The sequence below is a fragment of the Heptranchias perlo genome, chromosome 20, assembly GCF_035084215.1.
Source record: "Heptranchias perlo isolate sHepPer1 chromosome 20, sHepPer1.hap1, whole genome shotgun sequence".
NCBI classification, from domain to species: Eukaryota; Metazoa; Chordata; class Chondrichthyes; order Hexanchiformes; family Hexanchidae; genus Heptranchias; species Heptranchias perlo.
Window position 1 is genome coordinate 15,238,492 of NC_090344.1, and position 18,702 is coordinate 15,257,193.

The 18,702-nt window shown below is 44.2% G+C and overlaps 2 non-coding genes across 2 annotated transcripts; one reads left to right on the forward strand and one right to left on the reverse strand.

Moving 5' to 3' along the window:
* Positions 1 to 12,272: 12,272 nt before the first annotated feature.
* On the reverse strand, positions 12,273 to 12,364 carry trnar-ucu (transfer RNA arginine (anticodon UCU)). The gene is given in 2 exon segments: positions 12,273 to 12,308; positions 12,328 to 12,364. It is a non-coding gene; the product is annotated as a tRNA-Arg (tRNA).
* A 2,630-nt stretch (positions 12,365 to 14,994) lies between these two features.
* trnar-acg (transfer RNA arginine (anticodon ACG)) lies at positions 14,995 to 15,067 on the forward strand. The gene has a single exon. It is a non-coding gene; the product is annotated as a tRNA-Arg (tRNA).
* The last annotated feature ends 3,635 nt before the right edge of the window (positions 15,068 to 18,702 follow it).

The following is an 18,702-nucleotide window of genomic DNA, read 5'->3' on the forward strand; positions in this document are numbered from 1 at the left end:
GGAGGAAATAGTTAGTGTGCAACTCGACATTTCTCTTCATCGGAATCGAAAACGTGATTGGATGGATCGAAGAAATCTTAAAGGATAACCGATCGGCTGCGGCTGCTATTTAATTGTGCAGTGGCTGCAGTGGTTTATTACCGGTGGTTTATTACCGGTGGTTTGTTCTCGGTGTCTTGTTAGGCTTGGGGTATGATTCTCGCTTTGGAATATTTGACGATTGATTCTGAGCGAGGTCCAGTTTTTCAATGTTGTTTGAAGCTCAAATAAATATGAACCAGATTTAACCAACCACATTTCTCTCCTTCAAACAGATATTTCAGCAGACGAGTGTCCAATCGTCTCTTACAAGACATTTGAAGGAATCTCTCCCGAGCTCCATGTTAAATTCTTGCTCGTTCGCAGAACTTGATATTTGTTTCTATACTTTAATCTGTCTCTTGACTCTCTGTGTTTTCACCTCATGGACTTCTCAGGCTTTATGAAACGGCCAAGGATGATCGAAGCTGCAGAGAAGTGTAAAGATCGGAAGACTGAGACGGTAGGAGAAGCAAAGTTGCAACCCAGTTGATGAATTCATAACTAATGTCCACTAATGTCTCTTCGCCCTAACAGTGAAAAAATCAGCAATTTGAGTACAGTATACTTTTGATAGAGCGTATAATCGGCAGATGTTGAGACAGACACCAATCGAACTGTTGTCGTGGCGATGAAAGCGCCCAATGCTAAACACTCGATCACAAGGTAACGCTGAACATTCTTTGCTGCGAACAAGCTGACCAACGCGGCCTTTCCCACTTGTCATTTTCGGGCCAGGCAAGCTGCTCGCACAAAATTGCATTTTCTATTCGAACTACGATCGGGACAAAAGGTGATGTTCAGGCAATGACAGCACCAAGTGCAAGTAGCCATATACACGAAATAGAAAGTGAGGTGATATACTACCACAAGCTGCCGGTGAAAATCATTCAAATTCCCAAAATTGACGCACCGAATCAAATGTAGCTCCTGGGAAAGCTGCAAGACAACGCAGGTCTATCGGGCATCGTTTGAAGCAGCGAGCAGTTTAAAGTGGCATCTCCTGCTGCTTCTGTGCAGAACTGCAGAGAGAAACAGCAAATATACCGGGGCTGTGAGATATGGTATCTTATTCATATTTAACTACAAGAATATCCGGAATCAAATGCTGAAAGGAATGGAGAGATCAGAGGCCTGAGAATAAACACAGAGCTGAATGAATCACGAAAGAGTGAAAGAGAAATAAATGTCATCAGTTGCACAGTGTCTGGTGCGGAATGTTGAGAACTCCCCGGTGGGCTGGTGGTTCGAATTCGGTGCTTTCACCGCCACGTGGTTCGATTCCCAGTCAGGGAATGAACGTTATACAAGAATTAAGAACCTATTGAATTAACTGCATGAAGCAAATTAATCGCAGTTCGTCGTTGCATCATTGTTTGAATCAGCATTAATCAACAGGTAACTTTTTATTTCAGACTGAAGGAGATACTGACATGGTTATCAAGAGACAGTCAAAACTTTAATAAGATTTTTGCTCTTTGCATGTGATGAATTTTTATCATTTTACACATTGTAAGTCATAAAGTAACACAAAAAATTCAGAAGCCTTTAACCCGAGTAAGAGTCGAACCTATAATATTTTTAATCTATTAGAAGATACGTTATTTACTGCACCACTGGCTCAGATTGCAGAAGGTAAGCAGCAGCTCACACTCTCACAGCGCTGCGAGATGAACAGGTCCCGAGTCAGCCTCGGTCATGAGCACGGGACACCACGAGACTGAGAGCATCAAAAGGCGCTCACTAAACAATTACCAAAGAGAGGTACGTTTTTTTTTGGCCTCCGACAGCTTTGCTGGTCGAACAGAACACTTGAAAGGAGTAGATCTTTACGATCGTTGGTTCAATTCCGTCTCACAGGAGCGATCAAGCAGCAATTAGCTCAAGGACGCTCTCGGAAGTTTACAGCTCAAAATTTTGGCGCTGTGGATCAGGACGCCTCTTTTCCTTTCTCAAATCTTAAGGCTTTCTGTGTCTGCTCGAACACGGCTGTTTTGCTGGAGCATTTGCCTCTCCTCACCAGAAGGGAGCGCCTTCGAGCTGCAACACGTCAAACCGCACTCACTTTCATGCAAAAAATCTTTTCCCAGTCAGTCAGACAGACAGACTTTCCCTGCTTCCGAAAGCTCGCGGCGGCTGTTTCTTTCCGGTAACCTGATCTGTCTTCCAGAGGCTCGGGCTCTTCGCAGCATCATTCATGATTACTGTGGTTTCCCGTTCTGCTGTTGTTCACTTGCTGATACTTGATACCGTCGATTGTAGCAAATTAATTAATGTATTCAGGGAGCGGGCCAACCCAAGGCAAGATTTCTCTGCTGGTCGTGGAGCTGCTTGGAGGCGAGTGCGAAGCAGCTGCTGTGAAGGACAATCCGTTCTTATATTTCTTGCTGGTTTACTTAAAAATAAACCTGCCGTGGACGGATATCGGGTTGATTTTCTGGAAGGATCAAATCAACAGCTCAGAAAAATCAACCAAAGCCAAAGGAACAAAAAAATCTCGGTAATTGTAAAGGATTAAATGCCGGAATTCAGAATCCAACCCACGCCTCCAGGAGAGGTGGAGACCGAAAAGGAACGCCTCAGACCCGCTCGGCTGTCCAAACTCCGAAACTGTGATTTACTGACCCTGATTTGCCCAATGAGGCGCCAAGAAAGTTTCACGTGGTCCGGTTTTCGGTGGATGCTGTTGGAAGGCAAAAGGATCCCGCATTGGTCAGAAATCAAACCTTTCAGGTGGTGAGCGAGAATTCGCCCCCTGAACCACCAATACTTACATCATCAGTAAATGCATGTGTCCTTTTGGAATCTTATCTGAAAGAACATGCAGTCGGACAGAGCTCCTGTGATAACCCAACTCAGTCTGACCGAGAGCCATGCAAGAACTGCCATGTGCCGCTGCGATCGCCGAGTGGTTGAAGCAATAAATTAAAGATCAAATGGAGTTTTCCTTCGCAGGTTCGAATTCTGGTGGCTAAATTATTATTGAAAGATCCGTTCAATGCTCAAATGAATGAACTAGATCTGATTGACTTCATTTATCTCTCTCAGACCATGAGAGATACTCCAGCGTAGCTGGCGTTTTTAATTGGGTGCCCAATGTAAGCTTGCAAAATTCAAATACACAAGAAAGAATCTTGCCCAATCTGCAACTAAAATTCTGCTACTTTGCAGAACCACCCATTTATAAGCGACTTTATTTACATGTATCTCTCTATCTCTCCCTGTCTCTTGTCTCTTTGTTTTGTCCGCTGATGGAATTCTCAGGCTTCCTGGAACGGTAAAGGCTGATCGAACCTGCAACACCAGCAGCGAAAGGTAAAGGAAAAAAAGACTGAGACGGTCGGAAAAGTAAAGGTGCAACCCAGCTGATCAATTCGTAGCTAATGTCTCCACATTTGTGTCTCTTCGCCCTCACAGCGATAGAAAACAGCAATTTGACTAAAGTATACCTCTGGTAGCTTGTATACTCTGACGATGCCGAGACAGATGCCAATGTAGCTTCAGATTAACTAATTCTGAAAAGTCTTATTTGATAAAACAAGTCGTACATTGTAAACGAATTTAGTAAAGAGAGGCTAATATTGGTGACTGGAAATAGTTAGTATACTACTTGATATTGCTGTACATAGGAATCGAAAACGAGATTGGATGGACAGGAGCGGTTTGAAAGGATGGCCGATCGGCTGAAGAGGGTGGTGAAATTTTATACTGGCTGCACGGTCTTGCACCCAGTGGCTCGTTGGTCTTGGGGTATGATTCTCGCTTTGGGCGTTTCATTAATTGAATATGCGATAGGTCCCGGGTTCAAATTCCGGACGATTCCTGTTACATCAATGTTTTTAGTGAAAAGTCACCAATTGGATTCTGACATCTTTGCAGTTGTGAGAATTGAATGATAGTTGATGTCCAGATGATAAAGTGCAGAAGTTTCCAAGGCGCAACACACGCGGAGTAAATAAAATGTCTCAAGATGATGTGGAGATTGAAGCTGATTGTGAATTTACCCCAGTTTGGGCGGTCTCATTGATATTCGATGACGGGATCGAGAACCACATATCCAAGTTTGCTAATGACACAAAGATAGACAGAATCGGAAGCAGTGTAGATGGAAGAATGAGATTACAGAGAGATATTACTAGATTAAGTGAATGGGCAAAACTGTGGCAAATGGATTTCAATGGAAGGACGTGTGAGGCCGTCCACTTTGGACCCAAAAAGTTTAGATCAGAATACTTTCGAAATGGTGAATTACTCGAAACTGTTGAGGTTCAAAGGGACTTAGGGGTCTATGTACATCCATCATTAAAATGTCATGGACAGGTGCATAAAATTATCAAAAAGGCTAATGGAATGTTGCCCCTTATATCTAGAGGGCTAGAATACAAGGGGGTAAAAGTTATGCTGCAGCGATATGAAGCTTCTGGTTAGACCAAACCTGGAGTACTGTGATCAATTCTGGGCACCGCACCTTAGGAAGGATATATCGGCCTTCGAAAGAGTGAAGCATAGATTTACTAGAATGATACCTGGATTCCAAGCGTTAAATTACGAGGAGAGATTATACAAACTAAGGTTGCATTCCCTGGAATTCAGAAGATTAAGGGATGATTTGATCGAAGTTTCAAGATATTAAGGGGAACTGAAGGGGTAGATAGAGATGAACTATTTCTGCTGGTTGGGAGTCAAGGTTTAGGGAACATCGCCTAAAAATTAGAGCCAGGACTTTCAGGAGAAAAGTTAAAAAACACTTCTACACGCAAAGGTTGGTAGAAGTATGGAACACAGTTCTGCAAACGGCAGTTGATGCGAGATCAATTGTAAATTTTAAATCTGAGATTGACAGGTTTTTGCTAACCAAAGGTATTAAGAGATATGGGGCTAAGGTGGGTTTTTGGAGTTAGGTCACAGGTCAGCCATTTTTTTGAATATTCATGGGATGTGGGCGTCTCTGGCAAGGCCAGCATTTATTGTCCATCTCCAATTGCCTTTGAGAAGGTGGTGGTGAGTCGCCATCTTGAGCCGCTGCAGTAAGTGCGGTGAAGGTTCTCACACAATGCTCTTAAATTGGGAATTCCAGGATTTTTACCCAGTGACGATGAAGGAACGGCAATATATTTCCAAGTCGGCATGGTGTGTGACTTGGAGAGGAACGTGCAGGCGGTGTTGTTCCCATGTACATGCTGCCCTTGTCCTTCTAGGTGGTCGAGGTCGTGGGTTTGGGAGGCGCCGTTGAAGAAGCCTTGACGAGTTGCTGCAGTGCATCTGGAGGATGGTATACACTGGAGCAGCGGGGCGACGGTGGTGAAGGTAGTGAATGTTTAGTGTGGTGGATGGGGTGCCAATCAAGCGGGCTGCTTTGTCCTGGATGGTATCGAGCTTCTTGAGTGTTGTTGGAGCTGCATCCATCCAGGCAAGTAGAGAGCATTCCATCACACTTCTGACTTGTGCTTTGTTGATGATGGAAAGGCTTTGGGGAGTGAAGAGGTGATTCACTCGCCGCAGAATACCCAGCCTCTAACCTGCTCTTGTAGCCACAGTACTTATATGGCTGGTCCAGTTAAGTTTCTGATCAATTATGACCCCCAGGATGTTGATGTGAGGGATTGTGCGATGGTAATGCCGTTGAAAGTCAAGGGGAGGTGGTTCGAAAGTCTCTTGCCTGGCACTTGTCTGGCACGAATGTTACTTGCCACTTATCAGCCCAAGCCTGCATTTTATCCAAGTCTTGCTGCATGCGTGCACGGACTGCTTCATTATCTGAGGGGTTGCGAATCAAATTAAACATTAGCAGCAGCGAACACCCCGATTTCTGACCTTATGATGGAGGGAAGGTCATTGAAGAAGCAGCTGAAGATGGTTGGGCCTAGGACACTGTCCTGAGGAACTCCTGCAGCAATGTCCTGGGGCTGAGATGATTGGCCTCCAACAACCACCACCGTCTTCCTTTGTGCTAGGTATGACTCCAGACACTGGAGAGTTTTCTCCTTAATTCGCATTGACTTCAATTTTAATAGGGCTTCTTGATGTCACATGCTGCCATGATGTCAAGGGCAGTCACTCTCACCTCACCTCTGGAATTCAGCTCTTTTGTCCATGTTTGGACCAAGGCTGTCATAAGATCTCGAGCCTGTTTGTCCTGTTGGAACCCAAACTGAGCATCGATTAATAGGTTATTGGTGGGTTCGTGCCGCTTGATAGCACTGTCGACGACACCTTCCATCACTTTGCTGTTGATGGAGAGCAGACTGATGGTGCGGCAATTGGCCAGATTCGATTTGTCCTGCTTTTTGTGGACTGAATGGCGGAACAGGCTCGTTGGGCGAAATGGCCGACTCCTGTTCCCGTGTTCCTCATTGGTGCAGAATGCAAAACGATCCTGCATTGGCCAGGTATCAAACCCGGGTCGCATAATCAGCAGGCGAGAATTCAACACCAATACCACCAATCCTCACTTGGCTATTTGCTGCATGTGTCCATTTGGAATCCTGTTTGAAAACACATGCAGTCTGGCAGAGGTCCTGTGACAACCCGACGCAGACTGGCCTGCAGCTGTGCAAGAACTGCTGTGTGCATCTGCGATGGCCCAGTGTTTGAAGAGTTAGACTCATACCCCACTGGAATTTTCTTGCACCGGTTTAAATTCTACTCGGTTAGTTACTGTTCAACGATCTGTTCAATGTCCAAATGAATAAACTGGAACTAATTGACCGCATTTACCTTTTTCAAAGCAGGAGAGGCATTCCACCGTGGCGGCCGCCCATTGTTCTCCAGCAAGATTTCAAGACACGAGAAGGAATATCTCCCAATCAGTATCTTGAATTCTGCTAGTTTGCAGAACGTGGCATTTATACTCTTTGTTTATTTGCATGCATCTCTGTATCTGTCACTGACTCTGTCTCTTGTCTCTCGGTTTCGTTCCCTTATAGAATTCTCAGGCTTCCAGGAATGTGAAAGCTGATCAAACCGGCAACACCAGCAGGCTGAGATGTTAGGAATGGTAAAGTTACAACCCAGCTGATGAATTCATAGCCAATGTCTCCACATTTATGGAGCTTCAGAGCAATTCATTCTGCAATGTGTTTCATTATAATACAAGTCGTACATTCAAAACGAATTTGTTGAAGAGAGGATAATATTGTTGACTTGAAATAATTGGTGTTGAATCTGATCTCGCTGTACATCATATATTGTAGAAGAAAGCGAGAATGGATGTCCATGGTGTTCTGAAAGGATGGCTGATCGGCTGCGTGGCAGCGAAATTTTACAGTGGCTGCACGGCTCTGTTGCCAGTTGGTCTTTGGATCTGATTCTCGCTCAGGGAGTTTCACTGGTTCAAATCCTGGAGCTCTTATCCACTTTCACTTGATTTCCCACGAAAGCCGAAATAAAGTTTCACTCTCTTCGGTCCTCCATAAATCCTGCTGTCGCAGCCTCTCTCACTCCGGGAGCTGGGGAATAACGGAAAACTGGTGGGTTTGTTGTCCCATCTGGAATGCGGTTTTGAACTGGTGTTTTTCGCCGAGACAGCGCTGCAGGAGCCTTTAATGATCACTCACAAATCAGCTGAACACGGTCGGAATGTGCAAACCATATTGCTTTTCCGAAATAAAGGAGTGACGTTCATTGTGAAAACACGGTAGCAGTCTGGTCTCGCTCACTGCACAGATATCAATATCTGAATGAACCAGCTCTACGGAAACCATTGAGTCCTCGCTTCGGACCCTGTCTGTGAAGAAGAATTCTGAGTTCCGTACAGCCAATCTCGGATTTTTAAATATTTGTCATGTGCCTGATATCGGACCGTAGGGTCAATGGTGGAATATCAGCCGTGCTCCGCTGGCAATTTTGACCGTGCATTTTCTTGCAGACGAAACACACATTGGAAACCTGGCGCAGTGAGGCAATGCATCCTGAGGTAAAAGTTATACTGGTCGGGCTTAAACCAGCAACCTTGCAAATAAAAGCCGAACGCGCTAAACGATTACACCACAGAAACACCATGTGCTTTATACTAAACCATTAATTCACCGCGCGAAAGCTTGAGGTTGCAGCGACCAATGCAGCAGCTGTCTGCAATCGGTTTACTTTTCTAAAATAAAAGGTGTACAGCTGGCACGAGTGAAGATCTGTGCTGTATTATTTCTGAGCATCAAACCCACTTTGCCCCATAAATACCTGTATGTTTGAAGGCTCAGCTCTTGGTGGTAGAGAGGATTGGTTTTTTGAGCTGTTATTTGACCAGGCTCCATTTCAGTAATATTCCCGTTACCAGAAAATGAGATGAGATGAAACGAGCAGGTCTAACCTGCCGTTCTGTAACACTACACGGCATCTACAAAGTTGCCTCTTTGCACTTGCAGTGAAGCGGAGGGCAGTTTTCACCCTTAAACCAGCAAGTTAGGTGACACGGTAAATCGTGTAGATTGGAGCAGAAAGCAGCAAAGGGCCATTGATGATTAAATGAGAGGCTAAAACTGTGACAGATGGAGTCCAATGTGGGGAAGTGTGATATAATCCACTGAGAAACTAAGAAAGATCAGAGTATTTTCTAAATGGAGAGAAGTTAGGAACTGTCGAGGAGCGGAGAAATTCAGGGGTCCATCTCCAGAAATCATTGCGTCAACTGAGTTTTTTACTGATCTTCTGGCTGGCAGCTGGTGTTTACGAGAGAATGGTTTCCCTTTTGTGCTGCGGGTTCGATTCTCGGTCAAGGAAATAATTTTAACAAACCAATTATGAACATTACGAATTTAATACACGAAATCGATCATTCTCTGTGAAAGATGAATAATTGTAATCGTCGTTAATGAAACGATAAATTTCTGCTGCAGACCGGTGGAAATACAGACATGGTTAACAAGTGACAGCGAAACTTTGTGCTTTGCATGTTACGAACTTTCATCGGTTCTCATTTCCCAGACAGTAATTTAAGAGTCTGTTTAAAATGTTCAGTGTTTATGACACCAGGACTGTGATAGAGCCGTTGTTAAATTGAACAGGAACAAACAATTGGCGGCGCATTTTCACAGGTGATGCTCAGACCTGGAGGGCCATCAGGAGTAACTTCCCAAATAACTTTTCCGCCTGGGATCCAACCGGGGACTTTTCGCATGTCAGGCGAACGTGACGACCGCTAAACTAGGGAAACCTTTGCTCAGTTCATAGCACTGTGTCGCTTCTCCGTTAGACAACATCACTTCTGTCCCACACTAAACGCCGCCAATCCTCTTCCGCTTTCCTTCACAAACATCTCAATGATCAAAACCTCACAAGTTACACAGGAAAAAATCTTCCAAATTTCAAAATCATTAAACTCCAGAAGGAACTAAGATGTTAATTCATGGGATTTAGGCGTCGCTGGCAAGGCCAGCATTTATTGCCCATCCCTAATTGCCCTTGAGAATGTGGTGGTGAGCCGACTTCTTGAACCGCTGAAGTCGGTGCGGTGAAGGTTCTCCCACAATGCTGTTAGATAGGGAGTTCCAGGATTTTGACCCAGCGACGATGAATGAATGACGAATGACGACAGCACTCCAAGTCGGGATGGTGTGTGACTTGGAGGTGAACGTGCTCTTCCCATGTGTCTGCAGCCGTTGTCTTTCTAGGTGTTGGAGGTCGCAGGCTTGGGAGGTGCTGTCGAAGAAGCCTTGGCGAGTTGGTGCTGTGCATTTTGTGGATGGTACACACTGCAGCAGATTAAAGTTGCGTTCAGTCAAATTCGGTGTGTGAATGTTGTGTGTGTATTGTCTTCCTGAGAGACAGAGACAGGATTGTGACACAGAGCGAAGACATGAATACAGAAATGTGGCCATTCAGGTCCATAAAAAGGCAGACGGTAAGTCAAAGTCATTCATTCCGACACACAATCCGGTACTTGGTCATTCAGTCGGGGAGTGAGGCCTGCAGCCAGCAATCAAAAAGCCTGAGAATAAGGCAGAGACGCATTCAGACGGATATACAGGTAGACAGGCAGATAGACAGACAGACAGGCAGAGAAGCAGACCGTATCCTTTGCCTTTTTTCCTGATTTGTCAGTAATAATTTTAAACAGCTTCTGGATCCGTCCCTTCCTTTAATCCTGTGCAGCAGCAGTGACAATAACTTTGTGGATTTGAGGGTTGAGCAGCAAAAAGTGTTACTAATGGGAGTAGTGGGACTGAGAAATGCTTAAACCGCCTGCACCCTGTAAAACAGAGCGCCAAGTATCGGTTTAAATAAAGTCCTGAACTGACAGAGGGGAGGGAAGATGAGGATTGAATTAAATCCCAATTCACTGAATCTAAACAAGGTTTAAATAAGTGAATCTTTCAGGAGTTGGATTCCTGAGCCTGTGTGTGAGCTGAAACTGGATCGGTCCCGTTCAGTAAAAGAGACCGGCAGGCGGATCCCAGACAGGGCTCAGGCCGGCACCGGGCAGCGGCTGGATGAGAGAGCGGGGCTCCTGCGCTGTTGCTGCGACTGCTTCCGCCTCTGTGAGTCCCTGCGGTGCCGGTACTGATTTCCCTCTTATGGATCCGGCTCCAAGCGTTCGTTGTGAATCTCGTGGCGCAACGGTAGCGGGTTTGATTCTAAATCCAAAAAATGCGTGTTCGAATTACGTTGGGGTTGTTGCATTTTCACCACGCTTCAGTATCACTCTGTTTTATCGCGGGGCAGTCTTTTTGGGATGGTCCATTCACTGTGTGTAAAATAATATTTATCATAGAATGAACACACCACAGAAGGAGGCCATTCGACCCATCAATTCCTTACCTGCCTTTTGTAAGAACAATCCCATTGGTCCCATTCCCCGTCCCTTTCCCCGTGGCCCTGCATTTTCCCCTTCAAATATTTATCAAATTCCATTTTGAATGCCACGATTGAATCTGCTTCCATCACCTTTTCAGGCAGCGCATTCCAGATCATAGCTACTCGCTGCGTAAATAAGATTTTCCTCATGTCGCCTTTGGTTCTTTTGCCAATCACCTCAAATCTGTGTCCTCTGATTCTCGACACTTCCGCCAATGGGAACAGCTTCTCTTTATTAACTTTATCTGAACCCTTCATGACTTTGAACACTTCTATCAAATCTCCTCTGAACCTTCTCTGCTCCACGGAGAATAACCGCGGCACAGCGTAAATGCGGTCAATTAGCTCCAATTTATTTATTTGGGCATTAAACAAAACGTGACAGACTGGCAAGGCGTTGTGCGAACGGAGCTCACTGCTTGAACATAATAAATCCAATCGCTGCGTGGGCGCTGGGTTCAAATCCTACCACTGATAGAATTTCTGGCAATGTTCATTTTGACCTGTTCGCAGAAAACCCGATTGTCGTGCGATGGAGCAGAGGATGTGAAAGAAGCTGAAAGTGGAAGTGCAGATATTAATTCCATCACAGTGACTGGACACGTTTCCACAGGTAAAGGCCTCTTACCTTAAGATTCTTTAAAGCAGAGTGGGACAGGTGATCAGAGTGACCGGGCTCCAGCGGCGCAATCGGTCAGTGCGCGGTCCTGACATGACAGGACAGGATCGGGAAATACCTCGGTTGTTAATTCGAGTCTCACCGAGATCAAGCAATCATTTTGCTTGTGAACATTTCGATCGGAGTTAAAGGTACAATTGGTGTGTTCCAAAATGCATCTATTCATTTGTATTGCCACGTGGTTCCTCCGGACTACGCTGTTGCAATAGCAGATGAGATGTTCAGTATTACTTGTTTGTCGGAGGGAGGCTGCGGTTTTGGAGACGCAAACTACGATTTTGATTCATCGACAAATCGTGGGATTTAACTAGAGCTTCAAATCAGCGCCTTAGACCGCTCAGCCAGGATACTTTCCATCCGATACTTCTGGAGCTAGTTTTACAGGAACAGAATTACTACAAGCAAGAATTGTACCCCTCAAGCACCAATGCTCGCACGGCAGCAGGATGAATGTGTCCAGTTAAAAACCTGTCTGAAGGAACATGCAGTCTGACAGAACCGGAAGTCCAGCATATTGACTTTCGGTCTGAGATGATGTTGAGTCTCCTCCTTGAGAGTGCTTCTCCAATCCAGCTCAGAATGGATTTAGAATCATAAATTCTGGTTTGACTGGAGCCACTTGTGTAAGATGAAGTGTCGGGGGCAGTTTCCCGTCCTTGACGGACATTAATGATCCTGTTGCGGTTTTGCTGCAAAATTTCACTTCCCAGCTCCCGAAACTAAAATTCAACTCTGGTGGGACTCGAACCCACAACCTTTGAATACCTCCTCCAATCATTCAGTAGAAGTCCAACACGCTATCCATTGCGCCACAGAGTCCGTTAGGCAGTGCGATCGAAAGCGGGGATCTTGTGCTGTGGTTGAGGCGGTCAGGCTGCTCCTGCTTCCGCCTTTCACATTCCGAGAGCCGCGGCGGCAGTCTGCACCGATCACCCTCCAATGGATCTGGTTCCAGCCGCTTGTTGTGGGCCTGGTGCAAGAACAGTCGCGTCTGACTCGAAATCAGAAGGCTGCGTGTTTTGAACCAGGTTGAAATCACAGCATTTTCACTGTGGCTCAGGGTCATGTCGATAGATTTTAGATCGGGACAGTGTTTTCGTGATGGGATGTTCAGTGTTTGTGCAACAATATCAAAATTAAGTTTGATACATTAATGAGCTTTTTTTCTGTTACTTTCTATTTACACCCTCTCCAGTTTTATGTAGAAACAGTTAACAATGTTCAAGGGATGTGGTGTGCAGCGTTTGTGGAATCAGTGTAATTAAATTTGATACTTTCATCTGTTCCTTCTCTAACCCAGACCCTTATCATTAGATTTGTAGCTTCACCCTGTTTAAAATAGGTTACTCAGTGATATAAATAAATCAGTTACAACCCCGAAACCTCAGCGGGTATATTTGTTCCAATGCTTTGCGATGGTCTCTATTTCCATTGAAATTTTCAATCAGCAAATCCCAACGGGTGTTTTGGGTTTGACAAACTAATTTTTTACTTGTCTGATTCCTGGAAATGATCCAGTGGGGATTTCCTTACCCGTACAGATATAGAAATAAATACATTCCATCATTTCACAAATGACAGCTGTGTAATTAAATATATCGCGATATCCAACATGGAACAGCAGCTCTTCATGTTCTTCAACAAATTTCCTCATTTTATTTTATTAATCCACTTACGTTTCAATGTGGAACATATATTCAGAGCATCTCTCCAAACTTAAAGAATGGTAAAACAATTGCAGGTTTTACAAACACATAGCATGCGATCGTATAAGTAAGATTAAGGCTGACTTTGTGAAATTTGTATTCTAATTGTCTTTCTGATGGTGCGAAAAATATTTCTAGATGTCCGTCCCCAACATAACAGAGAAACTAAGATGAAAACCAAAAGGATTTTTCAAAAACTATTTGGAGCGATTTGATCGGTTCCCCTTCTCCTTTCTTTAATTGTTACCTTTTGATAATTGTTGATCTTGATCCGTTTGCTTCATTTTTTTCAGTCATTTATGGTGAATTTTCTATCCGTTAACGTTCTTAAATATTTGATTTGTTTGTTCCCTACCTCTTGACTTGTGATTTGTCGACCTTCAGGTAAAAATCTGAAACAGAAATGTGTTTATATGCAGGCGTGACTCTGAAGTGTGAGACCGAGAGGTGATGCCGGATGTGTGACCGAGAGAACAACTGCTGGAGGCAGAACTGTCTCCTAACATACCCCGTGTGGCATTGCTCATGGTAGGTCGGATGACTATGTTTTATATTGACTGAAGGGCTATGTACATAACGCAGAACGGATTTTACTGATGCTTTAACTCCACAAAATTTAATCACCATAAATGACCAAAGTCTCAGATCAGTAAGAATTGAATTGCTGTTGGTGAGGGGAGTTTGCACATTGGAAGGAGTTTATACAATTACAGCTCCAGGTAAAACCTGCAAACCTCCCTCGCCTGTAGGTGACGTCACTATGAGATGTCCAGCTTTCTTTGCGCTTCTGGACTTCTGAAGTGTGATTGAACCTTACCAAAAGTTTCCTATAATTAGTGAGGAAGGAAGGTATCAGTGAAAATGTGATATATAAACGTGGATATTTCACTGGGTACCATGGGAACCTGATACACTGCTCTTTCCAGTTATTTGTCCAGCAGGAAACAGAAATCATTCTCTTCAACTGTACTCGCCCGAAGGAAAAGGAAACAAACAAAACTGCTCAGTTCTTTGTTTTAGCTTCTTCTGTTGGTTTACGTTCACTCACCGAGAAAGTGACAGAGAGACTGAGAGACTGGATTGGCTTTTTCACTTTGTAATCGATTATACTTTGTACTTATTGTAAGAGACGGTTCCATCCCAATTGTCATGTGCCTGATATTCTCATTAATACTATGATGTGTTCAAAATGAGTTTCTGCTAATTTTACAAAAGCTGAAGAGCGAAAACTGCTCTGAAACGAGTTTCGCTTCGCAAATTTAATGGAGATGGGTTGCTGGTTGTAACTAAATTAGTTTGTAAAATCAGCCTCTGGAACAGTATCCTCGAAACGTGTTTCGGAGACATTGTGTGAGAGCTCCATCTGTTCAATGAAGGAGCACTTCCGCACTGCAGTTCTGGAATCCTTTCCTTGTTGACTCCGAAACTAATACAAATATTATTTTGTTAAAGATCATTTTGTTGTTGAACTCACAAATTGGGTAAATATCACATCGGAGGCTTAAGACAATAAAGGACCCGACGAAACAGGCCCTTTGAGCAGCGAAGCCACGGAGCCAAATCAAGCTGCAAATTCACCATCTCCTCTCACTGACACCTGTCAGATACTCGCCACTGTGTGTTGGATTTTGAGGCCGTTTGGTTCATTTCGATTGCGCTTGCACATTTCGCTGTTTTCATCTGTCAACCTGTCGGTTGATTCTGAATGAAAAGTGAAATAAAATACATCAACTCCCATGACTTGGGCCAGTGGCGCAATGGATAACGCGTCTGACTACGGATCAGAAGATTGTAGGTTCGACTCCTACCTGGCTCGGGTTCATGCAATTTTATCTCTGACACTGGGGAACGAAGAATTAAATTTCGTAATAAGATATTGTTTATGGTGAAGCAGGAAAGAAAACATTCCATCTTGAAAGATTTAGGTTCAATTACAAAAAGAAACTGTGACCACAACGTTTACCAACAAGCCGCCTTTTAGTTTGATGTCAGACACACGAACATTGCAGCACGACGTGGAGGCACCGCGCTGATGACCTTCAGGTGTATCCGGGCCGTTCAGACACTTCGTGTGACACAAGAGCTTTCCAATCCCCGCCAGCTCCTGGACGCCGAGACGTTCGTTGAAAGCAGCATTCACCGACAGGACCGCTATTCCGCTCCCTTTGCCGGTCTGCAGGAAATCCGATGCTGAAAATACAAAGTAGGACGGACAGTATCTGGAAAACAGTTAAACTTTCAGTGTTCAGACATTGGTGAGAACCATAAACAGGACTTTGGATACATTTAAATTGGGTGTGGAGGAGGAGTACGCTGTTTTTTTATAAACTGTGGGAGTGTAGATATGAGTGTGATGTTTATATATGAACTGTGGGTGTGTATATATTAGTGCGATGTGTATATATGAATTATGAGTGTGTATATATGAGTGCGATGTTTATATATGAACTGTGGGTGTGTATATATTAGTGCGATGTGTATATATGAATTATGAGTGTGTATATATGAGTGCGATGTTTATAAATGAACTATGAGTGTGTATAAATGAGTGCGATGTTTATGTATGAACTGTGGGTGTGTATATATGAGTGCGATGTGTATAGATGAACTATGAGTTTGTATATATGAGTGCGATGTTTATATATGAACTATGGGTGTGTTTTTATGAGTGCGATGTTTATATATGAACTGTGGGTGTGGAGATATGAGTGTGATGTTCATACATGAAGTGCGGAATGACCGGGAGGGGCAATTCCCCCTGGGGTTATATGTTCTTCCAACATAAGGACACAAAGATCAATTAACAGTGGGGTGGAAATAGCTCAGTTGGGAGGGCGTTTGACTAAAGATCTCGGGTTTCGGCAGTTTGAGTTATTTGGTTTCTGCTTCTTTGAATCCTAGAATGGTTACAGCACGGAAGGAGGCCATTCGGCCAATCGAGTTCATGCCGGAACTTTGCTAGAGCAATCCAGCTCGTCACACTCCCCCGCAGTTTACCCGTAGCCCTGCATTTTTTTCCCTTCAAGTACTTATCCAATTCCCTTTTGAAAGCCACAATTGAATCTGCCTCCAGCACTCACTCAGGCAGTGAATTCCAGATCTTAACCACTCGCTGTGTAAAAGCGTTTTTCCTCATGTCGACTTTCATTCTTTTGCGATCACCATAAATCTTTGTCCTCTGGTTCTTGACCCTTCCGCCTATGGGAGCAGTTTCTCTCTCTCTACTCTGTCTGGACCCTTCATGATTTTAAATACATCGATGAAATCTCCTCTCAACATTCTCTGCTCCATGGACAACAACCCCAGCTTCTCCAGTCTATCCACGTTACTGAAGTCCTTCATCCCTGGAACAATTCTAATAAATCTTTTCTGCAGCCTCTCTAAGGCCTTCACACCCGTCGCAAAGTGCGGTGCCCAGAACTGGACACAATACTGCAGTTGTGGCCGAACCAGTGTTTTACAAAAGCTCATCGTAACTTCCTTGTTTTTGTTCTCTTTGCCTCAATTTGTAAAGCACAGGATCCCATATGCTTTTTAAAACCGTTTTCTCTATCTGCCCTGCCACCTTTAAAGATTTGTTCACACAAACCCCCAGATTTCTCGGTTCCTGCAGCTCCTTTAGAATTAAACGCTTTAGTTTAATTCGCCTCTCCTCGTTTTTCCAACTAAAATGTATCGCTTCGCTTTTCTCCGCGTTAGATTTGATGTGCCATATGTTCGCCCATTCCACCAGCCTGTCTTTGTACTATCACTATCCTCTTCACTGTTCATTACACTTCCAAGCTTTGTGTCATCTGCAAATTTTGAAATTGTGCCCTGTGCACCAAAGTCCAATTCATTAATATATATCTAGAAAAGCAGTGATCCTAGTACCGACCCGTGGGGAACACGACTGTACACCTCCCTCCAGTCTGATAAACAACCGTTCACCACTGCTCTCTGTTTCCTGTCACTTAGCCAATTTCGTACTGCCACTGCCTCTTTTATTCCTTGGGCTTCAACTTTGATGACAAGCCTATTAAGCAACACTTCATCAAACGCCTTTTGGTAGTCCATATATACCATGTCAACCACATTGCTCTCATCGAATCTCTCTTACCTCAACAAAAAACTCAATCAAGTTAGTTAAAAACGATTTGCCTTCAACAAATCCGTGCTGCTTTCCTTAATTAATCCACACTTGTCCAAGTGACGATTAACTTTGTCTCGGATTATCGTTTCTAAAAGTTCCCCCTTCACCGAGGTTAAACTGACTGGCCTATAGTTCCTGGGATGATCCATACACGCCTTTTTGAACAAGGGTATAATATTTGCAATTCTCCAGTCCTCTGGCACCACCCCCGTATCTAAGGATGATTGGAAGATTATGGCCAGTACCTCCACAATTTTCACCCCTAATTCCCTCAGAAAACTAGGATTCATACCATCCGGACCACGTGACTGATCTACTTTAAACACAGCTGGAATTCCTAATAGCTCCTCTTTATTAATGTATATCCCATCTCGTATTTCAACTACTTCTTTTACTGTAACTTTGCAGCATATTCTTCCTTGGTAAAGACAAATGCAACGTACTCATTTATTACCACAGCCATGCCCTTTGCCTCCATGTGTAGCTCTCCTTTTTGGTCCCTAATCGGTCCCACCCCTCCTCTTCCTACCCGTTTACTGTTCATGTGCCAAAAGAAGACTTTTGGATTCCCTTTTATGTTAGCCACCAGTCCATACTCATACTCTCTCCATGCCCCTTTTTTTCCATTTTCACTTCCCCTCTGAACTCTCTATATTCAGCCCGGTTCTCACTTGTATTATCAACCTGACATCTGTCCTACGCCTCTTTTTTCTGTTTCACCTTAATCTCTGTCTCTTTCGTCATCCAGGGAGCTCTGGCTTTATTTGCCCTACTTTTCCCCCTGGTGGGAATGTACCTCGACTGTACCTGAACCATCACTTCTTTAAAGGCCGCCTATTGTTCAGTTACAGTTTTCCATGTCAATCTTTGATTCTAATTTACCCTGGCCAGATGCGTTCTCAACCCATTGAAATTGGCCTTCCAGCAGGATTAAGCGAGAACCAGAGAGAGTGAAACTGCCTCACTGAGAAAATCGGGGTCAGTAAACTCGAGATTCTGGAGTCAGGATGAGCCAGCGGTTGAGGGCGCTGTATTCAGATCGCAGTTTCGCCTGGTGGTGTGGTTTTGAATCCTCAATCTTCACATTCAGTCCTTTGCTTGTACGATTTTTTTTCTTGTGCCTGAGGATGGAGGTGATTTTTCTGCCCAGTTGATTTGCTGCTTCCAGAAAACAAACCCGACATCCGTCCACGGCAGGTTTGTTTTTATTTGTTCTGAGAATGTGTCGTGCTTGGGGTCAGCAGAACACGGCCCGTGGAATCAATCCATTGTGTCTTTGACCAGTTGTTCCAATATCTTTGCCACGAGCCTCATCTGGC